Source organism: Helianthus annuus, chromosome 13 (genome assembly GCF_002127325.2).
Source record: "Helianthus annuus cultivar XRQ/B chromosome 13, HanXRQr2.0-SUNRISE, whole genome shotgun sequence".
Lineage (NCBI taxonomy): Eukaryota > Viridiplantae > Streptophyta > Magnoliopsida > Asterales > Asteraceae > Helianthus > Helianthus annuus.
In genome coordinates, this window is record NC_035445.2 from 90223220 (window position 1) to 90232945 (window position 9726).

Sequence of the window (9726 nt, forward strand, 5' to 3'; positions counted from 1 at the left end):
TAGTGTTAGCTCTTCACCTGCATAGAAATGTTACATTAATTAATATTATCTGCTGCAAATCTGCTGTTTTTGCCAACTTCGCCAATCAGTGTTTTAAAAACCGGTAAATACCGCCCGGTTATACCGGTATTACCGTTTGCAGATGTAAATCCGGTACGAAACACCACGGTAAATAAGTGAAACGACATAAGGTTTGTACCGGCGGTAAAATCCGGTATACCGATTTGAAACGTAATACCGGTACCGGCCCAAGGTTATTTTAGTTTGGGTTGTTACTTATTTTTATTACATATGTTAGTTATCTTACGTAATTTTTATATATTATAATTATTCGTAACTAAAACTTCTTATTTAATATTGTATGAAACGAAAATAGTTATCCTCTTGTTGATGAGGATAACGATGATAGTGAATATCATCTTTTTGTTGAAAAGTTGAATGATTTTCAATTATTTTTTGGATTATTTTTTAATTATGGATTAGTTTTTAGATTATCTTTTAATATATAATCATGCATTTTTAGATTAACTTTTGAGTTGATGTTGTAATTTATGAAATTATAGAGTTAATTAGTCAACCCGGTTAAACCGCTCGGTACAATCTGGTACAACCGGTTGAACCATTTTTTAGACTAATCCGGTTTAATTTAAAAACCGGTTTTTAAAACATTGTCACCAATCATCAAACACTGTGCCAATTGTTACATCACATTTCATTAAAAATAAAGAGTGGAAGTAACATGTTACCATATACATCCCAAAATGGAAATCTATGGAGCTTTTAGGCTCTATGTAGTATTTAGTAATTTAGATCATATATGTAAGTAGCCAAGGGTTCTAAATAAGCACAAAGTTTTGTTCTTTAGGTGATTCCCAATTTTATTTTATTTTTTTGTAATGTAAGTCTTAAAAGTTAATGAGGGGCAAATGAAACATATATGAATATTGGTTACTATTTGGTGAATTTTTTTCCAACTTTAGTTAAATTTAGCAGTTATGATACTTAGTAATTATTCAGTGAAATTTTTATTTTTTCTTAACTATTACCTCCTATTTCAAGCTGACTGGAACAAATATCACTTATATGTAACCAGGATGTATATATGCTCCATTTGACTCCTAATTTGAAAAAAACATGAACAATTATAAAATATTACATAGGCCTAGGACATTTTAGTTGGTTAATCTGCCATAATCACACCTAACAATTATTTTTTTTAAAGTATTTCTAGTGGAACCATGAGAACAAATTTTATTTGAAGCATCGAAGAAGAAGACTGACCATTTACCCGATGTGTGGTGGTGGCGGCCACCGATAGGTACGGATGGATGAGGCTGGGTAAAAAAATGATTGAAGTGCTGCTAGTGTTTGTGAAACGGAGGAGGGTTGTGCCTTTGTAACAGCTCTGCTATAAATATACTGCATCAGCCTTCACAATTTATTGGTTAGAGAACACGTCACCAACAGATTTCAGGGAGACTTCTTTGTTTTAAAGAAGTTGCAGCCAACACAAACCAATAGTAAACGGAGGAGGTTTTCTTAAAATGCTTCAATTACTTGATGAATTAGCTCTCGGTTAACAGACGTGTCCCACCGGAACCAGTAGTTCGTGTAACAATCGAAGCAATTGCAGTCGAATACCGGAGATTTGTGTGCCGCCGGAGCTTTCTTCTTATTGTTATTATCAGATGATCTAGGGTTTGTGGAATTATTTTTGTGGAATTATTTTTGACACAAATGATTAAAGTAATGTAACTTGTGATTATTAAACTGGAATTATTTTTGACACAAATGATTAAAGTAATGTAACTTGTGATTATTAAGTAAATTAAATGCAATTAATAGGATTTTTATAGGCTGGTGCATTTAAAACAACCATAAATTTTGGTTTTAAAATAGAACATATAACTAAACTTTAGAATATATATAGATATTCGGTCTTTTGTACCACCAATATTGTTCGCTTCGCCCACAGGAGACTTACGGATTTATCTTTGGTTATCTGGGTGGAGACTTCCCAGAAGGTTATCCATCCTTATACTACTCCCATTTGAGCACACTTTACTATGGAGTTCTCATCTAATCTATCGCCATAACGCATAGAACAATTAATGATACTTGAGGTCTGGTATTCCTTATTAACCCAACATCTCTCATGTCCTTGATTGATGTGAGATTTTCCTATGGTGTTACATATTCATAGTCCTCAATGAGGCCTTTGCCTCACCCTCCTAATGAGGTATGCGGGATTGCCTAAGGTGTCCTTCTGAACACCCATAGGGACTTATTATCACCGACGAGGTTTGCCCTGTCATAACAGTGACTCTAGTACCATTTGTAACATTCGGTCTCTCGTTCCACCAACATTGTCTAGTTTGTGCATAAGAGGCTCATGAGTTTGTTTTTGCTTACCCAGGTAGAGACTTCATAGGAGTTCACCCATCTTGGTATGACTCTCACCTAAATACGCTTAACTGTAGAGTTCTCCTCTCATCCACTACCATAATGATGATATTTGAAGTTCGGTATTGCTTATGAATCTAACAACTATCGTGTCCACTACCGATGTGGGATTTGCTTAGGGTGTTACATATTCCCAATCACCTCTAGCTTGGAAGCACGATTACTTACACTAAAAAACAAGAATGCAATTAAAAATCCCTATAGGGGATGGACTGCTTCACAAACTACTTCGTCAAGTCATGACCTGATCAATAAACCGAACACATGTTTAAGAGTAACCTTACTTTTATTATATTATGAAAAAAGAAACCTTAAAACCATAATACAATAGCGTTCTGACTCTCATAAGAAAGCCTAACTCGGTAACATGTATATATAGTGTTTACCTGACTTGGCTAACAAGAAATCAATTCACCCTGGAAACCAACTCCTTAGGGCCGGTAATAACTCTCTTTAGCTTCCAAGTTGTGTCCCTTGCTCGGGCCAAACAACAATGGAGCTAGGCATGCCCCATATCGTGTAGTTCGTTTTAGACAACTTTCGGCACTCTAGCTAAGTCATGTTGTTCTCTTGTACCACAACCCCAGCTTGGTTAGTTGTTTCATCACCCATTGAGCCCTTTCGGTTTCTTCGACTATAGGTAAGTAGTGTGACAGGTTTCTAATCCAGTCGTTCAGAGCAAACATGGATTGAACTCGTCTTGCTCAATCAATTAAATTATCTAAATTAGAACCAATCATTGGCGGTAGGCTTTGCTAGCAAATAGGGATTGAACACCTCTCCAGGTCCGATCGATTGAAAACAAAATCGAACTCACCTCAGTCCGATCGTATTAACATCGACGGCCATCACCCACATGGTGGTGCGACAATTTTCTTACGCCAAAGGAGACTTCGACTCCCGAGACAGCAACAAGCTTCTTCTGGCTAGGTTTATCGGCTAAAGTTATTGAACTTGGTTCTTATACCAATTCAAGTCAGGATCCGACTGATAAACCAAACACATGTTTAAGATTAACCTTACTTTTATAATGCTATGGAAAAAGAAAATAAATCAAAACCGTAATACAATAACATTCTAACTTTCATTTGAAAACCCAACTCAATAATGTGTAATTATATAATGTTAGCCCGACTTGGCTATAAAGAATTCAGTTAACCCTAAAAACCTAGGGTCTGTTAGGTATGGGTAATGGAATGGACGAGAAAATGAAATGGACGAGGTAATGGAATGGATAATGGAAGGAAATGAATTATTCCATTCCATTGTGATGTTTGGTTACTCATATGTGAAAAGAACGAATCATTACTTTATACAATTTCATAAACCAAAAAGACGAGGTAACAAAGCACAATTGTATTAAAAACGACAAAAAATATAATTGCCTTAATAATAATATTAATAATGGTAAAAAAATAATAATAAAATTTTGATATATATTAATATTATAAATATAAATACAAATACAAATACAAATACAAATATAAATATAAATATAATAATAATAATAATTATAATAATAATAATAATAATAATAATAATAATAATAATAATAATAATAATAATAATAAATATATCTCTTTCCATTCCTTGAAGGAAATGAAAGAAAAACACCCCTTTACCAAGGAATGAAAATTGTTATATTTGGAAGAAGTTACATTCCTTTGGAATGCTCCATTCCATTATCACATGATAACCAAACATGTTTCTTTTCATTCCATCAGAATGATCAATTCCATTATACATTTTATTCTTTCATACCAAACACTACCCTACTCCTAGGGCAGGCCATAACCCTTTTATATTCTGGTTGGGCCTCTTGCTCAAGCCGAACAACAATTAAGGCAACACTTTATGACCTATATCACAACCAGAATAATAAGCTTTAGGATCCAAATCAAAAGGCCAGAGACAAAAATGAAATGATGGTTTGTATTTGGCCGACTTGGGGGTGGATGAGCCACACCCTTGACCAAGGCCCAAAAATTCTAGGGGACTAATTTTTGCTATATTTTTTGTACATGTATATTTAAAAAAACGTGAAATCGAGAAATTTATTGGATCCTCTACATGTAATTTTAATTTAACAGTTTACTGAGACCAAATAATCTTATTTTGATCCATATCTAATATTTCATAACTTATTGGGACCAATAATCATATTTTGATCCATATCTAATGTAATTAATAATATAAAGTGAAAAAATAAATAACTAAAAACAAAAAAAAAAGGAACTCGACGTTGCTGTAGTGGTTGTTATTTGATTCCAGTAGCGACCAACCTGTTCAACATCGTCACTTCAAGTTTTCACGCCACCAGTCCACCACCACAACCATGCCAACACCACGATAGACCACTAGAATTGACGTTAGCAACCACCAAAGCCCAACCCACATATTTTTCTATTGCTCCACTTTCTTGATTCATACAATTTTACCCTAATTTTAAATATAAATTTAGCCCTAATTTAAGTGTTTTATTGAATGTTGAGCTCTAAATTAGGTGTGTGTGTTTTATTTTTTTGAATGTCGGGTCCTTATTGGATGTGTTGTTATTGGATGTTGATCCCTAAATTGGGTGTTTTATTGATTGTTAGACTTAGAAATTAGAATCAGTGGTGGACCCAGGAATTTTTCCGTGGGGGTGCGGAACATTTATAAAAATTTTGGGCCCCAAGGTATATAAATAAAAAATCGGTTCGTATCGGGTCGATTCGGGTTGAGTCGGGTGATGTAAAACAAAAGAACTAAATTTATGTAATCATCAAAAACGCGTCAAACCTTGTTACAAACATAATTAAAACGTCGTCCTACGGATTTTCATTTTTTGAAATCTATCCAAAACATCATCTAAACCTACTTTCTTAAGCAACTCTTTCTCTATATAAGATATATACAACCTTCACTTAAATTCTCATCGCCAATCCGATTACGCAAGTATCCACATCAACGAATCCGGAAGACGTATCAACTTTCCTCTTGAGAAACCGCACCATAACGTCCCTGCTCATTGTTCCTATCGGCTATCACAAACAAATTGATCTATAAGTTCATGGCTACATAACATATTACATAATGTTTCAACTATTCAAGCCCTAAATATCATAATGTAAATCACCATAAGAATCATCTAAACAACATATACACCATAAAAAAAAGGCCAAACGTTCTTCACTAAAAAAAAGCCAAACATAGTGTGGTATGCGGCTATAAAAAATAAAAGGCAAAATATCATCACTAACAAAATATAACCCACCATAACATAATGAAAACAAAACGAAGCACATGTCTGCTATGGTTAGTATGCGGCTATAATAGGCTGCTGGAGGTGGATAATATCAACCAAAAATCAACCAAAAATCAGCAAAAATAACAAAGAAACTTACCCGTGTTTGATCGGCGGTGGTATAGTGGCTGAGACTTAGTAGTGGACTAGTTAAATGTATTGGGTATTTGGGTTTAGTTATTTAGGTATTAAAAGTAATGTAATTTAGGTAGTATTTTTTATAAAATAAGAGTTTACTAAAGAATATTTTTAAAATATAAATTGATAATATTTTTTTATCTAAAGGGTGCGGACGAAAAATTACAAGGGGTGCGGATGGAAAATTCCATGGGGTGCGGAGAAAAATTCCAAGGGGAGCGGACGGGATTTTCGACGGAAGTTAGCACTAATTTTTTTTCTCCCGGGGGTGCGCCCGCCCACCTTGGGCTGGGCTTAGGTCTGCCCCTGATTAGAATTGAGTATTTGTTAATTGTTAGACTTAAAAGCATGTAATTGTTATTGAAATCTTACTTAAGATCCACAATGTCCCAAGAAAGACTTGGTGGATTGGCGATGATAGTTCTCGCGAAATAACATCTTAAGAGTGTATAAATAGCGAAGAGGTATCAAACAGTTTGCTATCAAGAATGCTAGGAGAGTTTCACGAATCATCGGTTAGCCATTACAACATTTAATTCTATTATTCGAATACCATATGTTTCTCAAGTTCCAATCGACAATCACACGAAGAACACCAATGCAAATGGAATAACTCTCTAAGAACTTTTATTATAACCAGGAATATATAACTCAAAAACTTGATTACAATAACTTTCAAACCATAACTCGGTATCTCTCTAGTCTCTTAATAATGTCTAACCCTAACTTGGTTTATATAGGCTAACCCTAACTTGGAGGTCAAGACATTACCAAATATAGTTATAACATAATTAAGAAACTTAACCAACTATGACCGACTTGTCACCGACTTGTGACTTGAAGTCCATAAATTACCAACAGTTTCCATGTTTATTGCTATAAAGTTAGTTGTCATTTACATAAATGGTTGATATAATTCGTTAGGCCAAAAGCTTTTTGCGGCTTAGCCAAGGCACTTAAATCCTTAGGGACCACTATTAATTGGTATATGTTAAAAACAAATGGTCTTGATTCTTTTGTGTAATTCTCAAAACAATTGTCATGTAATTATCATTTCCAGGCCCGGCTTTGTGGGCTGGGTAGTCTGGGCAGACGCCAAGGCCCAAAAAGTTTATAGGGCCCAACAAAAAATTAGGGTGAAGATTTTTAAATGAGCACTGTTATCTTAAATGTTTAATAAATGACTTTAGTAACAAAAATGAAGCTAGTGCAATGATTAAGATACTCAAATTTGAAAACCAAGGTCATGAGTTCTAAGCCCTTCCTTTACATTTTTATTTCCTAAACAATTTTTAGCTAATCCCATGCTTTTTTGTTTCCTAAACTGTTTTGAACTATCAATTCAATTAATTAATTGACTCTTCGATCTAGTTAACAAGATGATTATATGATTAATTAGTTAATGTTTTGGGTTATAATCTTGAGGTCATGAGTCCAAACCCCATGATTAGCATGTCATATTGTGGTTTTTGATATATATTTGACGATTTTATATTATACCAATTTTTTTGTTTCGCCCGGGGCCCAAATTTCTTTTATCATTCTTGGAGACGGCCCTGATCATTTCATGGTCTTTTATGTAACTCTCAAACTGATGATTGTTGTATGGTAATTAAAATATTGTAGCATGATCAACTTTTAGTTACTCTGGTCTATCATTGTCATTTCAGCCAAAGTACGCTTTGCCAACATGCAATTGCCAAACCATTAAGGGGAGCACAATTAGATCTAGAAATTTAATTCAAGACAATGCAAATAATACATGTATATTATACGTATTGAATAAAGTATATATTAAATAGGTAGTACTAAAGATTCATAAAAGTATAAAACGATATTTGATGTTTGCAATAAAAAAATATTTGAAATCTTATTTCATATTGTTAGATAATAGTTGTAACAAAGGAAATGAAATCAAAAAAACATTTTGAGTTTAGAAGAGAGTTTAATAAACTTTTTAATTTTTTTCATTTTTAATTAAAACATTTTGAGTGATACAAGAAAAGGGGTAAAACATTTCAATGTGCTCACAAAATTTTGATCGTCGAAGTTGTGAGTTAGTTATTTATTAGTTACAGAAGAATAATATAGATTATAAAAAAATTAATCAACAATAAACTTTAACAGTATTTTTTATTGGGTAATCAATCACTAAAAAAAATATTTCATGTTATACTAGGTTAGAACCCTGTGTATTATACGGGTTGAATAAATATAATTTTATATACTAAGTAATAAAATAGTTGCATCTTTTAAAAACTCGTGTATTGCACGCTTTGAATAAACACATGCCTTACACGAATAATGTAATCCGTTAACACATTTAGTCATCAAAATGTGTTTTCTAACAAAATAAACTTTGAGGTAATATTTATTTGTTGTAAGATCTCACATTATTTTTTATTAGGTTAGAGAGTTGTGTATTACATGGTTTATAATATTTTACTTTGTTTTTTTATTTATTATTAGGCTAGAAACTTACATATTACCTAATGTTGGATAATCAACAGAAAAAAAAAAAAAGAAATGTTTTAGTAAAAAATATTAAATATATAAAAGATAAGCTGGATATTATGATCTAATATTATTATTTCATTGGAGTGTAAAACGGGATAATGTGATTCTTTATTAGAAGTAGGATTCTAAATATACCACATGTATAAAAAATATATATGTTCTACATGTATTGATAATTAATATATGATTATAATAATTTGTCTTATCATTAAAATCTTTTCTATAAATTTCAAATTTTAAATTTAATGTTGTCAATAATTGACTTTCCATAATAAATATTTGAAAAAATAATTAAGACCGCATCATAGAGCGTCATGTGTCCCTAACATGGTTTCTTTTATTATATAGTATAGATATTTACATCGATTAGTTAGTTATGTAAGTTATATCTTTTATATTTTTAACTAAAACAAACTTACAGAAACTAATAATATAACACATAAGCATAAACAAAATATTCTGAAACTTTAAATCGAAATAAACGTAAAAGCAATTTACTCAAATAAAGCATTTATTGAAAACTTTTTTGTCACAAAAAAGGTATTTAACACCTTAAAACCATGTAATGTCCCATTTATTTAACACCTTAAAACCATAATTATCTACGGATTTCAGTAAATTTGAAATAAAAAGAATGGGTCCTAATATTAATACATAGTAAAAACTTATTTACACATGGTGTATACGGGCTGTATAATGTTATACGGCCCGTATGGAATTTAAAAAAGTAACAAAGTCTGTGCCATCAGACTTTGTCAGTTTTTTTAATTCCATACGGGCCGTATAACAGTATACGGCCCGTATACACCATGTGTAAATAATTTGCCTTGTCGTATACGAACGATGTATACGGGCCGTATACTGTTATACAGCCCGTATTCTTCGACTTAATTGAAAAACATTAAGATTTAACTTAACACAATACGATTCAACTTTAAGTAAAACCTTGTTGGTAACATCTTATATAAAGCAAACTAATATCAATATCTATTAACTAATTTTGTTTAGGTATATCGTACATCCGTATGGACAAAACAAATGTCTTGTCATAAATTTAGCTAGACATGTGGTGTTAGCTAGTAATATATATCAACGATTATAATATCTTCAAACGATGGGTAATAACATAACGAGTAAAGAAAATTTATTGCCATAATTAGAATATTTTATTTACACATTTAGTTAGTCCTTAGAAAGAATGCAACAATATTTACATAAATAAGATGAATGATCTATATTTTTTAGTAGTTGTATATATGTGTAATGGTGTGTGTATGTATATATATATGTACAGGATTCATATAGTTCAACCAAGTATATCC